This window comes from Leptodactylus fuscus, chromosome 1 (assembly GCF_031893055.1).
Source record: "Leptodactylus fuscus isolate aLepFus1 chromosome 1, aLepFus1.hap2, whole genome shotgun sequence".
NCBI lineage: Eukaryota > Metazoa > Chordata > Amphibia > Anura > Leptodactylidae > Leptodactylus > Leptodactylus fuscus.
In genome coordinates, this window is record NC_134265.1 from 74,956,678 (window position 1) to 74,982,071 (window position 25,394).

Genomic DNA, 25,394 nt, shown 5'->3' on the forward strand with positions numbered 1-25,394 from the left:
CATCTACATGTTCTGCAGGAAAAAGAAAGGTCAAGAACTTATGGGAAAAGACCCAGTATAACGGATTACTGTCAGAGGCAACAACTGTCACAAAAAAAAATGAAATATAAAAAAATATATATATATTTTGTCTTTGATCTTTCTTGAATTTCCTCTTATAATAGAACTACAGAGATGATGTCATTATATAATATTGCAATTAAGAATGGTGTGGGGGAGGGGGTCTCTTATTTTATAGGCTGTGTTTCCACAAAATATCATCTTTTCACAGTATAGATAATAAATGTATTATTACTATTATTACTGAGGACGTATATATCATGTAAATGGGGGTTCCTAAGACTCCCTGCAGAACACCACAGCTGCTGCAGAACATCACAATATGCATTTTTGATAACTGACCTCTTATTCCACACCTCAGCTGGTTTAAGATCTAAAAAGTCTTTGTTCACATCTGCTTTGGTAAAATGCCACTTGTCTGATATAAACCTATCAGATAACATTGTAGTTAATGGGAAGTGTCAGAGGCAGATTTTTGTTGCTCTGCTCCTATGATTATGCAGAACAACAGAAATCACTAGCACAGATGTGAACACAGCCTTATACATACCTCAGATACTGCAGAATATCATACATGTGATAAAAGGTAGAAAAGCATATCCAGGCTGTTATTATGAGCCATCTATGTAGGGGGTATAAAGAGGTCACTACAATTCCCAGCTCTTTCCTTGGCTTCCAGCTCACACCCTATAGAAAAAGAAAACCCTGAATCCATCCAGTCTCCTGTGTCTTCTCCTCTACTATACTCGTACTCGATCAAGTACCACTCACTATTCGAATGTAAAAGTTTGATGCAGAACCAGCATTGATTGGCCGAATGCTATACAGTTGGCCAATCAACGCTGGTTCTTCTCCTACCTTTAGAAGTCTTCTCCGTGCAGCTTCCCCATCGCGTCTTCCGGCTCTGAATTCACTCTGCCAGGCATCGGGCCTGGGCAGAGCCGACTGCGCATGTCCGCTTGTAGTGCGGGCATGCGCAGTCGGCTCTGCCCAGGCCCGATGCCTGGCAGAGTGAATTCAGAGCCAGAAGATGCCGCGGGGACGCTGCAAGGAGGGTAGCAGCTGATGAAGATCGAGGTGAGAGGTGGATTAAGCGAGCAGCGCAGTTTAAGGTGGACTGGAGGGGGGCAAGGGTGTTAGCTGGGAGTCCATGAAGAAGGGTGTTGCAGTAATCTAGGCAGGAGATTATGAGGGCCTGGACGAGCGTCTTAGTTGTTTCAGGGGTGAGGAATTGGGGGGGGTGGGGGCGACTTTCTGTCGTCCGCCTCAGGCGGCAAAAAGGCTAGGTTCATCCCTGACCGGATCAATGCTTGTCTGGCAGGAGGCAAGGGGAATGGGGCTCAAAACAATTTAACAGCAACGTGTTTTTCTGCAAGTGACAAATGCATATATCATAGAAAATAAAAATATATCTATAAATGTATTTGTAAATTTCTACTAAGTAATAACAAATGAATGGGACAACACAGTGGTTTGATTCATAAAGACATGACCTAATTTATACCTTCTTTCATCCTTAATAACTATTAGCCATATTCATTGTCCTGTCACGACAGATTTTTGCATGTTTAGGGCAGATTCACACCTGTGCCCATGCGCGCCTTAGGCAATCCAGATGGGTTTCCGTCTTCTGCCCCGAGAAACTGGACAGGGGACGGAAACCCAGCAGTCAGTTTTCAAACCCATTCAAGTGAATGGGTTTGAAAAGTGAGCGCCTGTGAGTGTTTTGTACCTGTCCAAGGCGAAACCGTTTTTTTTTTTAACTGGAAACAAAGTCAGACATGCAGGACTTTGTGTCCGGTTAAAATAGGTATGCTCACGGGCGCTCACTTTATAAATCCATTCACTTGCATGGGTTTGAAAACAGACTGCAGGGCTACCGTCCCCTGTCCAGTTTCTCGGGGCAGAAGATGGAAACCTAGCTGGATTGCCTAAAGCGCACATGGGTGCAGATGTGAACCCACCCTTAGTAGTATTTGTGATTTCTCTTAAAAATTTGGCGGGGTCTGCATGAGCAATGTGTTGAGAAAAAAAGCCAAATTCACCAATTACATCTAATACAAATGACACATTTTTAGGCACAAAATCACTCCATTCTGACCCTGGTGGGGTCAACTCCAAAATGTTGCATTATACACTCATTGTACCTAAAAATAGTTGCATTAGAGTTGCACTAATGGTAAAGTTTTCAAAAAATAGCCTTTTTAAAAAAAAAAAAAAAAAATTGTGCCGAATTCATTGAACTATGGCGTCCATTTGATGAATTTATCCCAATTTGCACACTCTCTTTCATAGTAGATGAAGTGATAAGTCAAGTCATTTTTAGATATTTCATGAATCCCCTTCAGAGGAATAAGAAACAACACTCTGGAATTGGTATTTTATAGGGAATACCAGTATTTACTGAAACAGACAAGTCAGGAAAGTTTGCAGATCATTTCCTTCAAAGCTGTATTGTACGGTATTATTTGGCTTGCGTGAGTATAGCATGGCATTTTATGTTCTGACATATAAAGCTGCTTGGCTCCTGGGCTCTGCATATTTAGCTTGTTAGGCTTTTTTGTATCACTTTACAGCTAAAAGAACTAAGGCAATGTGACTGCTATGTGAGGGTTAATAAAATTAGATTATGAAAGCATCCCAGAACAAAAGCCACCGCATCAATGGAATTAATTAGATTTTGCGTATGAAAAGGTAGTCTTGTTTGCTTACAACTTTGTGAATGTCAATTCTGAAATTAGATGCAACCCTACAGAAGATTGATTTTATAACTTTGTATCGCTAGGATGGAACTGATGTAACACAATGTGACATGATGCGCATAGGAAAGTTAAACTTGGAAACTGTACGAATGCCAAGTAAAAATATAATTTGGTATAAAATAAGATTAAAACGCATCATACAAAGCGCGGTATACATACTGTATATATTATGTTCTAGCAATTTAACCCCTTAAGGACACAGCCCAAAAGTGCCTTAAGGACCAGGCCTCGTTTTTCAAAACTGACATGTGTCACTTTATATGGCAATAACTTTGAGACGCTTTAACTTATACAAGTGATTTTGAGAGTGTTTTCTCGTGACACACTGTACTTCATGTTAGGGTTAAAATCTAATCAATATTTGTGTATTTATTATTTAAAAAAATAGGAAACGATGGAAATTTGCAAAAAATCGCAATTATCAAAATGTGAACTGCTCTGCTTTTCAGATAGTTATATCACACAAATACATTAATAAATATTATCTCTCATATCTCTGCTTTATATTGGCATTATCTTTTGATTGTCTTTTAATTTATTTTGGATGATACAAGGCTTACAAGTGTAACAGCGATTTTCCAGATTTACAAGAAAATTTCCCAAACTCATTTTTTAGGGACGACTTCAGTTCTGAAAGAGATTATAAAGGCCTATATAATAGAAACCCCCATAAATCACCCCATTTTCAAAAATACACCCCTCAAATATCTCAAAACAGCATTTGGGAAGTTTGTTAACGGAAATTAAAACAATATGGAGGTGAAATTTAGACATTTCATTTTTTTTTTCTATAATACATTCATATAGCCCTAAAGTTAACACATTCCTAAAGGGTTAAAGGAAAAATTGCATCTCACATTTTGTTATGCAATTTCTCTGGAGCAAAGAAATACCCCACATGTGGGTGTAAACTGATTTTTGGGCACACGGCAGCGCACGGAAGGGAAGGAGCGACACAGGGTAGATGAAAAGCAGGTTTTGTTGGAATAGTTTTCAGGCACCATATCTCATTTGCAGAGCCCCTAGAGTATCAGTACAAAGGAATTCCCCAAAAAGGACCCAATTTTGGAAACTACTCCCCTCACAGAATTCATCAAGGGGTATAGTGGAGCATTATGACCATACAGCCTTTTCTGTGTTCTAATGATTTAGTGATTTTTTTTTTTATTTTTGTCTTCACATTGCTAGATGCTATATTTTTTTTTTTTTTTCTGGTGATGTGGCCATATAAGGGTTTGTTTTTTGCGGGATGAAATGTATTATGTAATGATAACATTTGTGGTTGCCTATAAACTATAGAATAAATTTTATTAATTCTTTCTTGGTGGATTAAAAACCTCCCCAGCAATTCTGGTATTGCTTTTTAACTTTTAATTTTTTTCCACCCAGCGCAGCGTATAAGTAACATGTCGCCTTTATTGTGTGGGTCACGGGCTCTGCATCTGAGCCTGTGCGATCTCCATCATGTACAGGCATGTGGGAATGCGGGAACGAACCACATTCCCTGATGTGCATATATGTGAAATAGCGTAAAGAGGTTAATGTTCTGAACATTAGTTCAGAATAAATACTTTTTTCCTTCACTGGATCCTTTGTCTTATTTTCTTTTACACTTATTTTATGTACATTATATTGCACTCACTTCTCCATTCAAGTCTCCTATCTGTTTCTGATCAGACACTTTCATTATTTTAGATTTTTCCTCCATGGCTAGCTATATATCCCATGACGTCACACATTGTCAGCACCACCTCCTGGGGCACATAGTTAATGATCCTTCTCTCTATAGTCTTTATTTATCTTGCTTACTTATATAGCACCATCATATGCCACAGTGCTTTACAGAGATATTATCAACATTGTCCCACACAGGACTCACAATCTAAATTTCCTATCAGTATGTCTTTGGAGTGTGGGAAGAAAGGCACACAAACAAGGGGAGAAGATCCTTGCAGATGTAGTCCTTGGCTAGAATCAAACCTAGGATTCCAGTACTAACCACTGAGCCACTGTGCTGCCCAAAACGAAGGAAGATCCATGTTTCTGCCCAGTTTTAAACCAGGGACCTTTTATGTGTTAGGCAAACATGATAACCACTAGATTATAGTCCCCTAAAAATCGGAGAGATCCTAATTGTACAACAATGGAAGCTGAACTGTCATCTTCTTCATTGCAACCATGTGACAGTAGCCTTCCTAATCTTCATCAGTAGCCATTCATTTTCAATATACCGAAAATCCTAATGCCTGAGATTGTGTCTTTTGGAGAGAACAGAAAGACAAGTAATTCTGCGGAGATCACACTGAAAAAAATAATCTCATGAATTTTCATTTAGAAAGACTAACTAAATAAAGGGTTGAGGGGATATCGTCACTCCATAGGGAGAGAGTCACTATTTAGGTGTGTGGAGTCTTATTAAGCCATGAGTGCTCCACTGTGCAAAGGAACATGGGAAGAATATGCAAATCTGACTTCCATGATGTAATTAGGAAGCCAGTGCCTCAAGTATGCATACCAATAGAGGGCGCTCACTGAGAATGTGCAAGTCTATCTACCGTGATGTAATTAGGAAGACAGAGTCTCAGTCAAGCAAACCAATAGAGGGCGCTCCCTTTAACATCATGACGACCTTCTCAGAGGCCTTTGTTTGCAATGATGTTGGGATTTTACCAGGTACAGTCTCTTAGCCAAGTCAGCTGTTTCAATGTGTTGCATCTCATCAGTTTGGCGCAGAGAGGACTGGCCTGGCAGAGGTGAGAGACTTAGACAGGGTTGAGGGGATATCGTCACTCCATAGGGAGAGACCATCATTTAGGTGTGTGGAGTCTTATTAAGCCATGAGCGCTCCACTGTGCAAAGGAACATAGGAAGAATATGCTAATCTGACTTCCATGGTGTAATTAGGAAGCCCTCTATTGGTTTGCTTGACTGAGACTCTGTCTTCTTAATTACATCATGGAAGATAGACTTGCACATTCTCAGTGAGCGCCCTCTATTGGTGTGCATACTTGAGGCACTGACTTTCTAACTGCATCATGGAAGTCAGATTTGCATAACTAAATAAAGTAATACCTGCTGAGTTTTATATATTGGGGTACTAGGTACATATTGTTACCTAAGGCTGGAGACTTTGTTGTAGAGACTGCCGAGGATTATTTTCTCTGCCGCTTTCAGATCTGAATCATCAGTATAGTCAATGTCAGTATAGTTGTTTGGGTTCCCCGATGGACCAGAATGACCTAGCATGCACTCAGTGTTAGTACTTTAATATCACAATGTATTTTTTTTATTTTTGTTTTTCACTCCGCACCTTCCAAAAGCCATGACTTTATTTTTCTATCCACAGAGCTATAAACTGATTATCTCTAGCTGGACAAATTGCACTCCATAATGTCACCATTTACTGTGCAATACACTGAGAAGCTGCAAAAATATTCTGAATGGGAGGAAATTGGGTAAAAAACATTTTCTCATATGTCCTATTTTCTTACTTTTCATTTACAGTGCTTGGTGTGTGGTAAAAATGACATGTTATCTATATACTGTGATGCAGTATGATCATGGTGATACCAAATTTTTATCGTTATTTTGTTATGCTTCAATGGTTTTAGCCCTTTTCTGGCGTCCACCATTATAGAACCGCAGATGCCGGGTATTTTTTAAAATTGTAGAAGCAGAGCAGGCTCCATAGCCACTGTTTCTCTGCTACTTTCCAAAATGGAGTCCCAGAGCAAATGCGTGTGATCATAGTTCACTCTGATCTCAAGCACTGCTTTATATAATGATCCCCTGGAGTATTGTGAAGCTCCCCAAAGCTGGTCCCGACCTGCCCCATACATTTTAAGGTGCAGGAATGCTTCCAGGCTTCACCCAGACCTGTCATTGGAATATAGCTATTGAGGCTGGTTTATGACCAGTCTTAATAGCAATATAGCAAATCTCCCATTTTGTTTTGATCACTTTTTATGAAGGTTTTATGGAAGACAAAGCTGTGAAAAAATGGTGATCCATTCATTTTGATTCTATTTCCACTGTATGTGATAAATATTTTTATGTATACTAAGAACCTCATGTTCTATTTTGTAGATTTTGCTGAGAAGCATTACATCACTGTAGAAGATTGCTATATACGTTTTTTTACAGTAATTTTTTTAAAATATATTTTTAAAGCCTTTAAAAAAGTAAACTTTTTTTTTTTTAGCCCCTGAGGGTTTGAACCTACAATTGTTTATACCATAGACTTTAATTGTACTGTATTGTAGTCTATGGTTAAAATGCTGTATTACTCATGAGCTCTGCTACACGTGGAGCAGTAGTTATATTCCTATGGCAGGCCTGTGAGCCTTCAGAAAGATTGGATGGCTTTAGCAACCAATTGGCTGCCGCAATCACAAAATGTAGGAGATTTTCAGGGATCTGAAGCAGAAACCAAGTTAGGCTGTATTCACACAGAGTAACGCCAGGCGTTTTTTGTGTGTTTTTTGCACATAGCGCCGCGTTAACGCCGCGTAACGCCGCGTATACGCCGCGTTAACGCCGGTCAACGCCACCGCAAAATAGCGCGGCGTTAACGCGGCGCTACGCGGCGTTAACGCGGCGCTATGTGCAAAAAGCACACAAAAAACGCCTGGCGTTACTCTGTGTGAATACAGCCTAAGGGTGCATTCAGACTACGTAACGCCGGGCGTGTATGAGAGCCGTACACGCCGGCATTACGGCAGACTGCCGAACACTTCCCATTCACTTCAATGGGAGCGCTCGTAACAGCGGCGTTTACGAGCGCTCCCATTGAAGTGAATGGGAAGTGTTCGGCAGTCTGCCGTAATGCTGGCGTGTACGGCTCTCATACACGCCCGGCGTTACGTAGTCTGAATGCACCCTAAAAGCGTTCCTTGAAAATTTGAAAGCAAGTTATATTCTTGCTCAGAATCCCATGGGAGCACAATTTTATATTGTTACTAGTAGTACTGTAAGTGAAAATAGGAAGTGTCACTAAAATTTTCAGCATTGTACTTTCATTGCAAGGTAAGGTAAGGTAAGGTAAAAAATAGTGACTCCCCCTTTTTTTAATTGGTGGGGTCAAAATTAATTTAGGAAGGGCAGTATGACCTAATTGTATGATTTGCACCTACAATTGGTGTAGATCAGGGGTGCCCAATACGTCGATCGCGATCTACCGGTTGATTGCAATGGACGTATGGGTCGATCGCGGGATGCAGCCAGGCATCCCCGCTGTCTGCTTCTTCACAGCGCCTGCCAGTGTCCGTAGATGACTCTCAGCCTGCGCTGTGAGCAAGCACTTGCAGGCCGCTCTTAGGGATGGAGGGGGCCGGGGTGCTGCTTCTTCACAGTGCAAGCTGAGAGTCATCTATGGACACTGGCAGGCGGGGCTGCCACAGCCCCAGCCTGCCAGTGTCCAGAGATAACTCTCAGCCTGCGCTGTGAAGAAGCAGACAGCGGGGATGCCTGGGCGGCCACCTCTTACGATCCGCCCGGCCATGCCCACATGCCCAGCCCTGCCCACAGACATGCCCCACCGACAGGCCCATCCCGGCCCCGCCATCCTATGGGTAGTAGATCTTAGGGCTTGGTCATGTTAAGAAGTAGCTCACATGCTGACAAAGTGTGAGCACCCCTGGTGTAGATTATATCTGAAATATATGTCAGCTTCATCCTGGTATAGATTTCAGTTTGTGTTCCATGGACAAGCCCAAACATGCACCAAAGTTATTAAGAGGTGTAGACCTCTCCATAGATCAAGTACTCCTTACTCCAACAGACTTCATATCAAGGGTGCGTTCACACGATGTAAAATGGAGCACAAGCTGGCACGTATACGCCTGTCAGCATTTTGCTTTTTTTGTTGCAGATTTTGCTGAACTTTTTAAGCCAAAACCAAGAATAGATTCAAAAGGAATGGAAAACAAATAGGAAGTTCTTGTACTTTTACCATCTGCTCAATCCACTCCTAGCTTTGGCTCAAAAAAACGCAGCAAAATCTGCAACAAAAAAAGCTGAATTTCTGCAACATGGAGCCTCAGCCTAAGACTAGCGTTTGAAATTCTGGTCTTAACATATTCTCCTAATAGACTCCATGGATTTTGCTTATTTTTTTGGCATACATTTTGTAGAAATAATGGTGAGAATTGTGTAAGCTTGCCTTGTTTGTTCCAGGTAGGCCTGTTTCACATCTAAGTTCATGTTTCTGTTCGGAGAGTCCACTTGGGGACCCCCCTGAACAGACACCTATACACATAAAAAAGAGGTTACCTGGGAAACCAGACTATAATGGGGTCTGTGTGGTTTCCGCTCGGTTTCCGCACAAAACATGCAGAGAGAAAAGTCCTGTAATTATTATAGTCTATTGGGTCCGCGGGTTTCCCAGGTAACCACTTTTTTATGCATATAGCTTTCAATTCAGGGGCTCCCTAAGCAGTCTCCTTGAACAGAAACCCAAACGCAGATCTGAACCAGGCCATATATATGGGCATGGCTATGAGGCAGAAATACTATTTGAGGAATTCTCCTTTAAACGTATGTCACTTGCTGTAAATCTAACTTATATCTATCAATGACTGTTATTAATGAACAAATTATTAGGCATAGAAATTTCTAGACCTATGTAATGGTGATATTACTAATGTCTTTCATTAATATTAAATCTATTTCTCAACCTATGTGTCTCCTGCGTGCCGCAAAAAAAGTTTCTCTCATTAAATCTTCTTAGGGAATTCATTTAAATGTTAACATTTGAATAAAGTTGCCATGATTGCTACAACGGTCTCAAGAATTCTAATTTTATATTATTAGTCAAATTAATGGCCAGGTGAATGTAAATGTCCTATAAAAGCTCCTTGTCCTGTAACCTGTCATCCTACCATCTGCTACTTCTTCCACAATAACTGTCACCAACCTAACGCAAAGGGAATGATTTATTCATATTTATAATAATAAAAAAAATATAATTCATGATTCATAATAATAAAAAATATTTACAAGATAAGTGATAAGGTCATGAACCGTAGTCACTCTGAAGGTTTATTGGAAGTCTGTAGTGTGCAATGTGAATAGGGTAATATTTCCAAATGGGTGACACTACAGAGATAGCTCACTTCTTGAAGGGTAAAAAAAAATTTGGCATAATTTTGCACAGTCAATATTACTTTAAAGACTCTAGTGTTTGTAGGATTTTCTTTATACCCTACATAGCAACATGGAGAAGGACAATCAATTGGTAGGCAGCTGTACCTCATAGGCAGATGTAGCACGATGTTGGAACTTTTCCAATTCCATTGTACTATTTTAAGAATGATGGATTTTCCAATACATGTCTGCCGTAAGGGTCTCATCTCACTCTTTGGATATTTTCCTTCACTTTGCAGTATTTTCCAGTTATAAGTATTGCCATATACAGCTCTCTGCCCAATAAAATGTAGGTAGCATTTTTTGCTCAAGCCCTTCAACACTGCTCTCCTGATACCTTCTCTGTCAGATGCCTTCCTTCTATTATATTTCTATTCCTATGCTATATGGGAATGCATAAGGCGTCTTTTTTGCATGGTCAGATGTACTTTTTAGTTATACCATTTTGAGTGAATGTCTATTGCTTCAATCACCTTTTATTCAAATTCTTATCAGATTCGAAACATGAAAAAAACATTAAATTAACATTTAAAAGGGTTGTCCTTTTCTTTTTTAATGATGACCTATCCTTAGTTAGTTTGGGACAATCTCTGCAAATTTGGGATAGTTGGCAAAGTCAGCCAGAAGAAATGGATGTTGAACTTAAAATAGTTGCCACCTAATTGAAAGTCCAAAATGCAGCCAGCTAACATTTCCTGTGACTATTGCTATATTCTTGAGCATTACCAAAAACTATACCTAAGTATATATGATAAATGCTGCATGGTAGTTGACAATCAATGAATGCACGGCATTTGCTTGACCTCTTTCTAGGTAATAGAGAGAAGGGGTGCAAAAGGAATCCCCACAATATCTTGCATCCTACAAGGGGACAACAGTATATATTACAAAAGCCTTATGATCCCCAATAATTAACTGAATTGTTAGTCATTATCAAAAGTGGTTACAGGTCTCACCATATCCTTACTGTTGCATGTCCTAGCCCTTGAGGTTAAGCCCTCACTATGATCACATATAGAAGTGCCTCTAAAGGCTTTTCTTAAAGGGATTCTATCATTGGGAAAACTAATTTTTAACTAAGCATATATTTGCATAGCCTTTAGAAAGGCTATTCCACACATACCTTTTGTTTGTTAATCAACCAAGCTGTTTTTGAATTAGCCCACTTTTATTGATATGCTAATTAGCCATCAACGAGCACCAGAAGTTCAGGGAGCACTGTATGCTGTGTGTAAACAGGGGGAGGTGAGAGCAAAGAGGCTGATGAGTCATCATCATTTTTAGCAGCAGCAGCCGCCACTTCCCTGGCTCTCACCTCCCCCTAATTCAAAAACGGGTGGGAGGATTAACAAACTAAAGGTATGTGTGGAATAGCCTTTCTAAAGGCTGTGCAAATACACTGCTCAAAAAATAAAGGGAACACTGAAATAACACATCATAGATCTGAATGAATGAAATATTCTCATTGAATACTTCTGTACAAAGTTGAATGTGATGACAACAAAATCACACAAAAATCATCAATGGATATGTAATTTATTACCCTATTGAGACCTGGATTTGGAGTCACCCCCAAAATTAAAGTAGAAAAACACACTACATGCTGATCCAACTTTTATGTAATGTCAAAATGAGGCTCAGTAGTGTGTGTGCCTCCAGGTGCCTGTATGACCTCCCTACAATGCCTGGGCATGCTCCTGAAGAGGTGCAGATGGTCTCCTGAGGGGTCTCCTCCGTGACCTGGACTAACGCACCTGCCAACTCCTGGCTTGCCTCTAGACCTCCGCTTTCTGAACTCCGCTTTGTACTTTGCTACCACTCCTGTTATGGACCTGCTTTGCCCTCTTGCTGACAACCCGGACTGTGAGACTACGATTTACTCTCTACTGCCACTTGCTGACCACACACCATAGCCTTCTGGATCCCTGGACCAACACCGCAACTCGAAAAACATCTGCTGGTAAGAGATCTCAGTATCTGGTTTACCGTTATTTGTGGTTCGCTGTGTGTTTGGCGTTTCAGGACCCGTACTGCTCCGCTCAGCAGTGCAGCCAAGTCCATCTCCACCATCTGGGGCTTTGGTGACCACCATCGTGGGGTTGAAGTTGGTTCAGCCTGAGGGGTGTTGCACACACGGAACCATGTTAACCATTTTAATCGGTATGTCTAGTACTGATTCTCACTTTGGCTCTGAACTGCATCTGCTATCCTAACAAGGAGTAGTGCCATCTGTCCTTTGTAATATTTTACTATTATGAGCCACATCTGGTTTTAGCTTAAAACTACATCAGAAAATCTGAACAAAACCTGATTGTGTACAGGCACCATTATAGTGGAAAAATAGCAAAACAGAATAATCCCATTACAATATAAGAAAGGTATAATTCTGTAACTGACCAATGACACTGCCCTATTCCAGACGTTTAGACCTGGTTAGACAATCTGACATAAGGTAAGGAAGAACAGATGTTAATGCGGCCCCTTAATGAGCTTCTAAAATGCAAACTTGTGACCTTTAATTATCAATGAAGTTTTCTTGCATAATGTGCCAAGTGTCTCTGGAAGACTTAAGCTCGTCTTCAAAGTAGTTTAAACACTACAAAGGTGGTTTTTTTTGTTTTGTTTTTTTTATAAATTCTTTATTTATAAACAAATAAGCAGTAGGTCAAACAGAACGAATACAAAGCAAGGCCGAGGAGCCCCGGTCCAAAACAGTAAGGTATACAAAGGAACAGGGAAACAGACCCATGCGAACAGAACAAACACCTAGCACACAAAGAAAAGCCCACAGGGGCAGACACAACAGGCAAAAAACAAGGGAAAGTACAAAGCCAGTGGAGGGAAAAAAGGAAGTAAGGGGAAGGGGGAATAGGGAACAGCTCCGAACACCCGCCAGGCAACCAGCATACACACAAGACACAACAACCAGCCAGGTCTATGCACCTAAGGGAACCTAAAAAGAAAATCCATGGGGTACAAACCTCTACATAAGCCTCATAAGCAGTCATCTAGTAGTACAAAGGGAACTCGAGATAGAGATAAGGGAATGCGACAGTGACAAAGAGGAACCCATGCGAGGCAACCAAGAAAGCTGCAGTAAGCTACCAGGTAACGGGGCGCGCGAACAGCAAAACCATCCCCCTGAACTGAGAGGCAGGCTACAGTTACGATACAAACCAAGAGGTAGAGAGAACGGGAGGACAGGGGCCGAACCTCCCCTAAAACGCGGTACCTGAGTAAAGACTTTTAGAAATCACACACCCCAAAGTAGAGAAGGCACGGAGGGATGTTACCCCAGGGCATTAAGACCGGAAAGGTGAATAATATCGCAGGCTACGAAGACCAAGGGCGGCTGCAGGAGCGGGAAAAGAAGAGAGAGGAAGTAGAGAAAGAGTCAGGAGAGAGGAGGAAACAGGACGGAAGACACAAGAGGGAAAGGAAGCAGGACAGACAGCAAATAAAGGGAGCACACCCAACACACCGAAAGCAAAACAAATAGCCGGACCAAACCCAGCTACCCGGGTTGGACCAAAACAAAAACAAAACAGTGGGAAACTACCCACAAATGCAGGTCTTGAGAGTACACCGCAGTACACCCTCTAAGAGCTGCCAAATCTAACTAGCAGGGGGACAGGCAGAGAACAAGAAAACACTACCCGCACCCCAAGCAGCAACACGAAATGCCAACCAGGCAATAAGGGGGCAGCCGGGGATCGGGACTGGAGAGTCCAGACCCAATCAGACTGCGGAAAACACTACCGGGGGCCATCACAGGGCGAACCCCGCAACCGCCGCCGGCATGACAAGGAAACAGGAAAAACATGCAGAACAACGAGCGAATCAGGTAAAGGCACTGGAAGGGACCCTCCAGGAAGTCTCATTTCAAGAAGGCAAAAGCCATAGGAGCTCTTTACGGTAGAGCCTGCGGGGAGTCAGCAGCCCGGCGCCGCCGATGAGGCAAAGGAGAAGAAATAGCAGTGGGCACAGCAGCAGGAAGAGGATAGTCCAGCCAATCCGGAAGATGCAAAGCTGGTCAGGAGAATGGAGAGCAAACACAGTTCCGTTGCGACGGACCTGAAGATGGAAGGGATGGCCCCATTTATAAGTAGCCCCAGCATCCAGAACCAATTGCAAAACAGGTTTGAGAAGACGGCGCATAGCCAGGGTGCGACGAGAGATGTCAGGGAGAAGTCGAATTGGGAGCTCCTGGAAGGAAACCGGGCCATACCGACAAGCAGCTTGTAAAATGTCCTCTTTCTCCCTGTAAACGTGGATCCTGCAGAGGACGTCTCTAGGCTCCGATTCGGGTGATTTACGTACGCCCAAGACACGATGAATCTGATTAATGTTAATCACAGAGTCTGGCGGGTGGCCCAGGACAGTGTTGAATATAGTGGTGGCTACCCCACGGAGCTCGGCAGGCTGAACAGAGTCTGGAATGCCCCTCAGCTTGATATTATTTCTGCGCCCTCTGTTCTCCTGATCATCCACTTGCAGAAGAACGTGGCGGTTGAACATGCATTGAGAGACCAAGGATTGCTCCACCACAGACAGACGATGGTCCAAGGCAACTGTCACCTGCTGCTGAGCGGTAACTTGTGTCGACAAAGACTGTATCTCAGACCTGAGTTCTGCCACAATTTTCTCCTGCCGCTCCTCTACTCTGCGGACCAAGGCTTCCATGTCCATCTTAGTAGGTAAAGCCTGAAGAAGCTGCCAAATATCCGTCAGTTTAGGACGCTTGGAGCTGTGCGGTTGTGAGAGCGCATCTAGCTGCGAAGAATCAGAAGAGCCCGAGGGTGGAGAGACACGCAAGGCAGCAGGGGTCAAGGAGCAGACAAGGTCAGCGGTAGAGGAGGAGAGTGAGGGGGCCGCAGAGATAGGAGCCAGGGGGTTACAACTCAGATGTTTAGGGGTGTAGGGCCACCATCTTCTCCCCATGATGGGTAGCTGGCACAACTCTGGGAGGCATGGAGAAGGGACCAGGAACAGAAGGCAGACCAGAGTGAAGTTTCCCTTCCCCTGCATCAGAATGCCCTGGATGAGCATGCAAGGGAGGCTGCACACAGGGGAGGTTGACTGGCAGCAGCAAGGGTTAATTGCAGGGGCTCTGGTGGGGGATGCACAATGCCCAGGGAGTCAGGTACAGTCACACAGAGAGAAAGAGAAAGAGGGTTGATGCTGCATGGACACTGCTGGGGCTTGGGGCAAAGCAGGAGCCAGAGGAGGTGGGGAGGGAGCCGACTCACCAGGGAGGGCGCCATGTCGCAGGGCTGAGACAGACCCTCCCGGCAGGAGATCACACTCTGTCAAGCCCATGAAGATCCGGGGGGGCGGTGCCGACTGCGCTGCACAGGAGGGAGTAGAAGCCGCGGTGCCAGGCGAGACCGCCGTCGTCGGGAGCGCTGACGATGCTGCTTCAGCGTGTGCCGGCGCCATCTTGGGGTCGGAGCGTGGGGCAGGAGAAGGCGCCGACCGCAAAAACCGGGCCAGCGGTGGCTGAGCAGTAGCGGAGGAGAGCTGCTTCCGTCCCAGGCGCTTCACCATCGCTGCCGACGGGCACTAGGAATCAGGTAACCCGGCTGGAGAGAATAAAGCTGCTTAGGGGATTGGGAGCTACTGTAGAGTACGTCTGATCGCCGCCATGTTCAGGCCACGCCCCCTATTTGCGTACAAAAGTGTTTTATAATGGACATACATTGTTTTCACTATTAAATCTCTACAGGTATCAACTGGGATATATATATATATATATATATATATATATATATATATATATATATATATACTAAAGGGGTTTTCTGGCTTTGTTCTCTGTATGTGTTCCAATGCTAGCAAATAAGTTTATTGGTGGAGATGCTGATGTTAAATTCCCACAATCTGATATTGATTCCTTACCCTAAAGCAAGACATACATATGGGATAACTCTAAAACCCGTTTAAAGTTGGGGTTGTTCTTCTATTATCATTTTCCTTTTTCAAAAGTAGCTTTTCAATCGTAGGCCATACCTTAACCCCACAAAAATCTTTGGATGTACAGTTAAAATACAACTAATATATATATATATATTGAAATCACTAGTACAAAAAGACATCAAGTAACAATGAAATGATACTGCAGACCATAAATATACAGTTTGCAGAGTACTATGTCATTTAAAGAGGTTTTCTAAACTATAGAAAGCCTCCCACGGGTCCACTAAAACAAAATCTACAGGAGATATTTAGTAGCACTTGGACAATCTGGTCTTGTCAATCCAACAGAGCACAAGCCATTGTTCTCCGGACCCTTCTTGTCAGCTGATAAAGGTGCAATGCTGAGGACCCCACTATGGTGTCCATATGTCTCCTAAGGGCACATTTAAATGACTTGACTCAATGAATTAAAATATTTAAAGGGCTTTCAGGGTAAAAAAGTTATATTAAATACAATTACCAAACATAAGAAAAACCTCTACTGATTCATATATATCAAATCAAATCAAATAGGCTTTATTGACACGTCCAAATGGATATTTATATTTATAGATATATTTTATAGATTATATTTATATATATTTATAGATATTTATATAAAAACAACAGAAAACTATACAGTAATTATGGTGGTTATACTAAAAATAAAACACATACATAAAGCATAAATGCAACACAAACTGTGACAAAATAAGTCTGACAATATTACTATTGCAGTATGTTGAGCCCTTCTATCACTCAAAGGCTAGTGTAAAGCTGAGCTGGCCATAATACATCCAATGTACTTTACCTTTCTTGAAGAATGCTTTTTCCCCACTTCACAATCTGGTCTTCCATTTACAATCTTCTCTTTCTCCATGGTGCTATTTCTCAACAATGGTCGAGGGATGGAGAGAAAAGAGGTCCAATACAGACAAATGACAAGGATCCCTTGACTTCCTGTCATTTCCAGTAAAGGTTTTTCACCTTATTGGACTTATTGGTGGGGACCTAAGGAAGCACAGTTGTTCTTTCATTCAAATGCAGGGCAATAGTAAGGTTTTAATGTGGCTGCGTAGATCTGTGCCACATGTTTATTGAGTCGAAAAGGGACAATGCACATTGCATCTATGTGAAAGGGAAACATTTTGATAAGCAGTGTCAGGGTCTGGGGTTGCTAGGTGGGGTGGCATAGACACACAAGTCCAGTTTCTTTAGTCCAAAACAAAAGTAGAGTTTATTTTCACTCAAAAAAGGTAGTGCAGCAACAAAAGGAAACAATACAAAAATAAATACCTGCCCGGCTAGGCTCTAACTCAACATAGGTTACCTCACCTATAATAGAAGACTCAACAGTAGGTTGCATCAACCAAGGCAGCTCCAACAGTCTGACCTTCCTGCTGGCTCTCCCTCCAAGCTCTGTCCAAAGTCTTGCTGCTAGAACTGACCTTTTAAACCTCACTGATGAGGACAATTCACAGCAGCTGACACGCTGCAGAAACATCCACAATGTGTGGACTGGAGGGGGTTGGAATGACAGGTCCCACTACCAACCTACCTGTCATTCCTAAAAATCCAGCCCAATAGAGAGAACTTGAAATAATGTCCAGCAGACAAAAGTTATCTGCTGATCACCAGTCTTTCTGGAGTTTTTCATCTCACCCACCTGAGTAGTCTGGGTGAGATGTACACCCCCTCCATTATCTGACCAGCCATTGGCTTACAGCAGGTTTACCCATAAAATACGGCTATTTCATTTAATATCCTATTTAGCAACAGGTTTGAGCAGGGGCAGCCCATAGGTGAGTTTGGGCCTCTGATATGTATATTATCTTAACTGAAATAGCAGAAATAGCAGTGAGATCCATGTTAGACACAGTAGAGAAACCATGTATGTTAAAGGGACAACTTCTTCAGTTGCAAAGTGGTAGGCATTTATATAAAATAAGATTCAGAAGCAAATAAACAATAGGATACATCAGCAATACCAAACACAAGTGCAATCGCTGTGCAGTAAAAGCACACTGACCCTATAGACTATAATGGGGTCCGTGTGCTTACTGCCAGACCTCTGCAGGGATCTTGCGGACAGGAAAGTAGTTCACCATCTACTTTACTGTCCGTATGATTTGTGCGGGCAGTGCGTGGCAAGCACACAGACCCCATAATCTATGGGGTCCGTGTGCTTTTACAGCACCGTGCTTACAATTGCATTTGTATATCATTCGGGGGTCCCCATGTGGACTCCCCTGGATAGAATCCAAACGCTAATGTGAACGAGGGCTTTGAGTGTTAATGAGTAAATCTGTCATTGGTTGAAAAGACGCATTAAAAAATATATTGTATTAATATGGAAGCTATGTCCTGATGTAGATGTTGAATAGATGTGGCACTTGCAATGTGATGTACTTGTCAGTGGTGTCAGAGAGATGTCACACGTCTTTCTATATAGACCCATCACATTTTCTATTATGAACGGAAGAAAAAGCAATGAAAAAATGTTATACTGTTTACAATTTATCAAGAAATTTAAAATTATAGGAAAGTTACAAATGTTAAAAAAAAAAAAAAAAATGATATCTGTGCAAATGGCGTCGTGACTTTGTCAATTAAGACAAGTGACCAGAGCCTTGGCTACGTACACCTGAGCCCCCTGGCAGCACCTCTCTGACCCGACCTGCACCTTCATCCTTGGAGTTCTCTATATGCTGTTCACTGCAGCTTTACTAAGGGAAAAGGTAAATGTCACAGACTCTGCAAGTTAGAATTAAATGGATGAAATCCAACAGGATGGAATGCTTTGTGCTTTTTTCTGCCAAAAAAAGAACATATCAAATTTGCAGAATGTCCATTTAGAATTTTATTTTAATTCTACAATTGAAAGATTGTTTCATTTATTAAAGAATAGAATAAGTTTCATTTATAAAACAAACTGGCATAAATTATAACATAAATCTATGCCTGTTGGCGCACAGAGGAGCACGCAGGGCCAAAGAGGTGCCCAAGTTATTAAGAGCCATGTACCTCCTAATAAATGAGGTATATCTTCACTTCAGCACACAGAAGATTGGTGTATGGAATGTCAGTCTTGGTAAATTTCCTCTATTGTCCTTTGATCTCTTAGATGAAATGTTTATTCGGCATGCTACATGTAGGCTACGTGCACACAGCAGTGGACATAAAATGGATATTAAAAACGGATGAAACTTTCAGTTTTTAATGTCAGTTTTCTATCATTGTTTCAGTTATATTTTAGGGCGGATTCACACCTGCACTTGGTCTCCGTTTTTGGGCTTCTGTCTTCTGCCGAGAGAAACTGGAAAGGAGACGGAAACCCGGCGGTCAGTTTTCAAACCCATTCTCTTGAGCGGTCTTCTGCCTCTCCACGGTGAAACCGTTTTCTTTTCTTTTAACCAAACACAAAGTCGGATATGTAGGACTTGGTGTTCGCTTAAAAAAAAACTGGTTTCACTGCAGAGAGGCAGAAGATGCTCACGGACGGTGCATAAACTTCATTAGTCTATTTTTTTTTTGCCATTTTCAACAGCCATAAAAACAGATCCCAATCCATCTTGATGAGCATTACAAATTAATTCATTGACTTATATTGGTCCATCAGTGACAATAGAGAAAAATAGAACTTATTCTATTTTTTAATGGACTATTAAAAAAAACAGATATGTGTATATCTCTATTGACTCCTTTTGTCTGTTCTGTTCATATGCACCTTTTTTAGTTTTTTCATTAGTTTCGGCTACAGATCTGTAATGTCAGATGGGCAGGAAGGGAATGCCCCACCACCTTATGATGACATTGAACTATAAGGCTCGCCCTTTTGTACAATGATTAGAGATGAGCGAACAGTGTTCTATCGAACTCATGTTCGATCGGATATTAGGCTGTTCGGCATGTTCGAATCGAATCGAACACCGCGTGGTAAAGTGCGCCATTACTCGATTCCCCTCCCACCTTCCCTGGCGCCTTTTTTGCTCCAATAACAGCGCAGGGTAGGTGGGACAGGAACTACGACACCGGTGACGTTGAGAAAAGTAGGCAAAACCCATTGGCTGCCGAAAACATGTGACCTCTAATTTAAAAGAACAGCGCCGCCCAGGTTCGCGTCATTCTGAGCTTGCAATTCACCGAGGACGGAGGTTTCCGTCCAGCTAGCTAGGGCTTAGATTCTGGGTAGGCAGGGACAGGCTAGGATAGGAAGGAGAAGACAACCACAACAGCTCTTGTAAGAGCTAAATTCCAGGGAGAAGCTTGTCAGTGTAACGTGGCACTGACGGGCTCAATCGCCGCAACCCAGCTTTCCCAGGATCCTGAATGGAATACACTGTCAGTGTATTCCCGTATACCCGATATATACCCCCGATACCCGTTCCAACGGTGTGCCCCCCCACCTTCACCCCAGAAATACCCTGCAAGTCCCCTAGCAATAGAATTGGGGCTATATACACCCACTATTTTTGCTACTGCCATATAGTGCCATTGTCTGACTGGAAATTCAAAGAATATATTGGGCTTACATATAACTTCAATTCCAGGGAGAAGCTTGTCAGTGTAACGTGACACTGATGGGCTCAATCGCCGCAACCCAGCTTTCCCAGGATCCTGAATGGAACACACTGACAGTGTATTCCCGTATACCCCATATATACACCCCAAATCACCGTTCCAACGGTGTGCCCCCCCACCTTCACCTCAGAAATACCCTGCAAGTCCCCTAGCAATAGAATTGGGGCTATATACACCCACAATTTTTGCTACTGGTATATAGTGCCATTGTCTGACTGGGAATTCAAAGAATATATTGGGGTTACGTGCACCCACAATTTTTACTACTGGTATACAGTGCCAGTTTCTGACTGGGAATTCAAAGAATATATTGGGGTTACAAATACCCTCATTTCTTGCTACTGCCATATAGTGCCAGTTTCTGACTGGTAATTCAAAGAATATATTGTGGTTACGTGCACCCACAATTTTTACTACTGGTATACAGTGCCAGTTTCTGACTGGGAATTCAAAGAATATATTGGGAATACAAATACCCTCATTTCTTGCTACTGCCATATAGTGCCAGTTTCTGACTGGGAATTCAAAGAATATATTGGGGTTACGTGCACCCACAATTTTTACTACTGGTATACAGTGCCATTGTCTGACTGGGAATTCAAAGAATATATTGGGGTTATAAATACCCTCATTTCTTGCTACTGGTATATAGTGCCATTGTCTGACTGGGAATTCAAAGAATATATTGGGGTTACGTGCACCCACAATTTTTACTACTGGTATACAGTGCCATTGTCTGACTGGGAATTCAAAGAATATATTGGGGTTATAAATACCCTCATTTCTTGCTACTGCCATATAGTGCCAGTTTCTGACTGGTAATTCAAAGAATATATTGGGGTTACGTGCACCCACAATTTTTACTACTGGTATACAGTGCCATTGTCTGACTGGGAATTCAAAGAATATATTGGGGTTATAAATACCCTCATTTCTTGCTACTGCCATATAGTGCCAGTTTCTGACTGGGAATTCAAAGAATATATTGGGGTTACGTGCACCCACAATTTTTACTACTGGTATACAGTGCCATTGTCTGACTGGGAATTCAAAGAATATATTGGGGTTATAAATACCCTCATTTCTTGCTACTGGTATATAGTGCCATTGTCTGACTGGGAATTCAAAGAATATATTGGGGTTACGTGCACCCACAATTTTTACTACTGGTATACAGTGCCAGTTTCTGACTGGGAATTCAAAGAATATATTGGGGTTACAAATACCCTCATTTCTTGCTACTGCCATATAGTGCCAGTTTCTGACTGGTAATTCAAAGAATATATTGGGGTTACGTGCACCCACAATTTTTACTACTGGTATACAGTGCCAGTTTCTGACTGGGAATTCAAAGAATATATTGGGGTTACAAATACCCTCATTTCTTGCTACTGCCATATAGTGCCAGTTTCTGACTGGTAATTCAAAGAATATATTGGGGTTACGTGCACCCACAATTTTTACTACTGGTATACAGTGCCATTGTCTGACTGGGAATTCAAAGAATATATTGGGGTTATAAATACCCTCATTTCTTGCTACTGGTATATAGTGCCATTGTCTGACTGGGAATTCAAAGAATATATTGGGGTTACGTGCACCCACAATTTTTACTACTGGTATACAGTGCCATTGTCTGACTGGGAATTCAAAGAATATATTGGGGTTACGTGCACCCACAATTTTTACTACTGGTATATAGTGCCATTGTCTGACTGGGAATTCAAAGAATATATTGGGGTTACGTGCACCCACAATTTTTACTACTGGTATACAGTGCCAGTTTCTGACTGGGAATTCAAAGAATATATTGGGGTTATAAATACCCTCATTTCTTGCTACTAGTATATAGTGCCATTGTCTGACTGGGAATTCAAAGAATATATTGGGGTTACGTGCACCCACAATTTTTACTACTGGTATACAGTGCCAGTTTCTGACTGGGAATTCAAAGAATATATTGGGGTTACAAATACCCTCATTTCTTGCTACTGCCATATAGTGCCAGTTTCTGACTGGTAATTCAAAGAATATATTGGGGTTACGTGCACCCACAATTTTTACTACTGGTATACAGTGCCATTGTCTGACTGGGAATTCAAAGAATATATTGGGGTTATAAATACCTTCATTTCTTGCTACTGGTATATAGTGCCATTGTCTGACTGGGAATTCAAAGAATATATTGGGGTTACGTGCACCCACAATTTTTACTACTGGTATACAGTGCCATTGTCTGACTGGGAATTCAAAGAATATATTGGGGTTACGTGCACCCACAATTTTTACTACTGGTATATAGTGCCATTGTCTGACTGGGAATTCAAAGAATATATTGGGGTTACGTGCACCCACAATTTTTACTACTGGTATACAGTGCCAGTTTCTGACTGGGAATTCAAAGAATATATTGGGGTTATAAATACCCTCATTTCTTGCTACTGCCATATAGTGCCAGTTTCTGACTGGGAATTCAAAGAATATATTGGGGTTACGTGCACCCACAATTTTTACTACTGGTATACAGTGCCATTGTCTGACTGGGAATTCAAAGAATATATTGGGGTTATAAATACCCTCATTTCTTGCTACTGCTATATAGTGCCATTGTCTGACTGGGAATTCAAAGAATATATTGGGGTTACGTGCACCCACAATTTTTACTACTGGTATACAGTGCCATTGTCTGACTGGGAATTCAAAGAATATATTGGGGTTACGTGCACCCACAATTTTTACTACTGGTATACAGTGCCATTGTCTGACTGGGAATTCAAAGAATATATTGGGGTTAAGTGCACCCACAATTTTTACTACTGGTATATAGTGCCATTGTCTGACTGGGAATTCAAAGAATATATTGGGGTTACGTGCACCCACAATTTTTACTACTGGTATACAGTGCCAGTTTCTGACTGGGAATTCAAAGAATATATTGGGGTTACAAATACCCTCATTTCTTGCTACTGCCATATAGTGCTAGTTTCTGACTGGTAATTCAAAGAATATATTGGGGTTACGTGCACCCACAATTTTTACTACTGGTATACAGTGCCATTGTCTGACTGGGAATTCAAAGAATATATTGGGGTTATAAATACCCTCATTTCTTGCTACTGCCATATAGTGCCAGTTTCTGACTGGTAATTCAAAGAATATATTGGGGTTACGTGCACCCACAATTTTTACTACTGGTATACAGTGCCATTGTCTGAATGGGAATTCAAAGAATATATTGGGGTTATAAATACCCTCATTTCTTGCTACTGGTATATAGTGCCATTGTCTGACTGGGAATTCAAAGAATATATTGGGGTTACGTGCACCCACAATTTTTACTACTGGTATACAGTGCCATTGTCTGACTGGGAATTCAAAGAATATATTGGGGTTACGTGCACCCACAATTTTTACTACTGGTATACAGTGCCATTGTCTGACTGGGAATTCAAAGAATATATTGGGGTTACGTGCACCCACAATTTTTGCTACTGGTATATAGTGCCAATTTCTAACTGGGAATTCAAAATGCGCAAGGCTCCCGGAAAGGGACGTGGACGAGGCCGTGGGCGAGGTCGGGGGAATGGTTCTGGGGAGCAAGGTAGCAGTGAAGCCACAGGGCGTCTCGTGCCTACTCCTGTGGGGCAGCAAGCATTGCGCCACTCCACAGTGCCAGGGTTGCTTGCCACATTAACTAAACTGCAGGGTACAAACCTTAGTAGGCCCGAGAACCAGGAACAGGTCTTGCAATGGCTGTCAGAGAACTCTTACAGCACATTGTCCAGCAGCCAGTCAGACTCTGCCTCCTCTCCTCCTATTACCCAACAGTCTTGTCCTCCTTCCTCCCAAAATTCCCAAGCTTCACAGAACAATAACCCCAACTGTCCCTGCTCCCCAGAGCTGTTCTCCGCTCCTTTCATTGTCCCTCAACCTGCCTCTCCACGTCACGATTCCACGAACCTAACAGAGGAGCATCTGTGTCCAGATGCTCAAACACTAGAGTCTCCTCCATCTCCGTTCGATTTGGTGGTGGATGACCAGCAACCCACCCTCATCGACGATGATGTGACGCAGTTGCCGTCAGGGCATCCAGTTGACCGGCGCATTGTGCGGGAGGAGGAGATGAGACAGGAGTTGGAAGAGGAAGTGGTGGATGATGAGGACACTGACCCGACCTGGACAGGGGGGATGTCAAGCGGGGAAAGTAGTGTGGATGTTGAGGCAAGTGCAGCACCAAAAAGGGTAGCTAGAGGCAGAGGCAGAGGTCAGCAGCTTAGGCGAAGCCAGGCCACACCCGGAATCTCCCAAGATGTTCCAGTTCGTACCCAGCCCCGAAAAACTCCCACCTCGAGGGCACGTTTCTCGAAGGTGTGGAGTTTTTTCAAGGAATGCGCCGAGGACAGATATAGTGTTGTCTGCACAATTTGCCTCTCGAAATTGATTAGGGGCTCTGAGAAGAGCAACCTGTCCACCACTTCAATGCGCCGTCATTTGGAATCCAAGCACTGGAATCAGTGGCAGGCAGCAACGGCAGGACAAAGGCCGCCTGCCGTTCACGCCACTGCCACTGCCTCTGCCACTGCCTCTGCCTCTGCCACTGCCACTGCCACTGCTGACTGTGCTGGCGATGCACTCCAGAGGACGAGCCAGGACACCACTTCATCTGCCTCCGCCACTTTGTTGACTTCTACCTCATCCTCCCCTGGTCCTGTCTTATCTCCTTCTCCTGCACCATCAAAGGCACCATCAGGCGTTTCTTTACAACAACCCACCATCTCTCAGACATTGGAGCGGCGGCAGAAATACACTGCTAACCACCCACACGCGCAAGCCTTGAACGCCAACATCGCTAAACTGCTGGCCCAGGAGATGTTGGCGTTCCGGCTTGTTGAA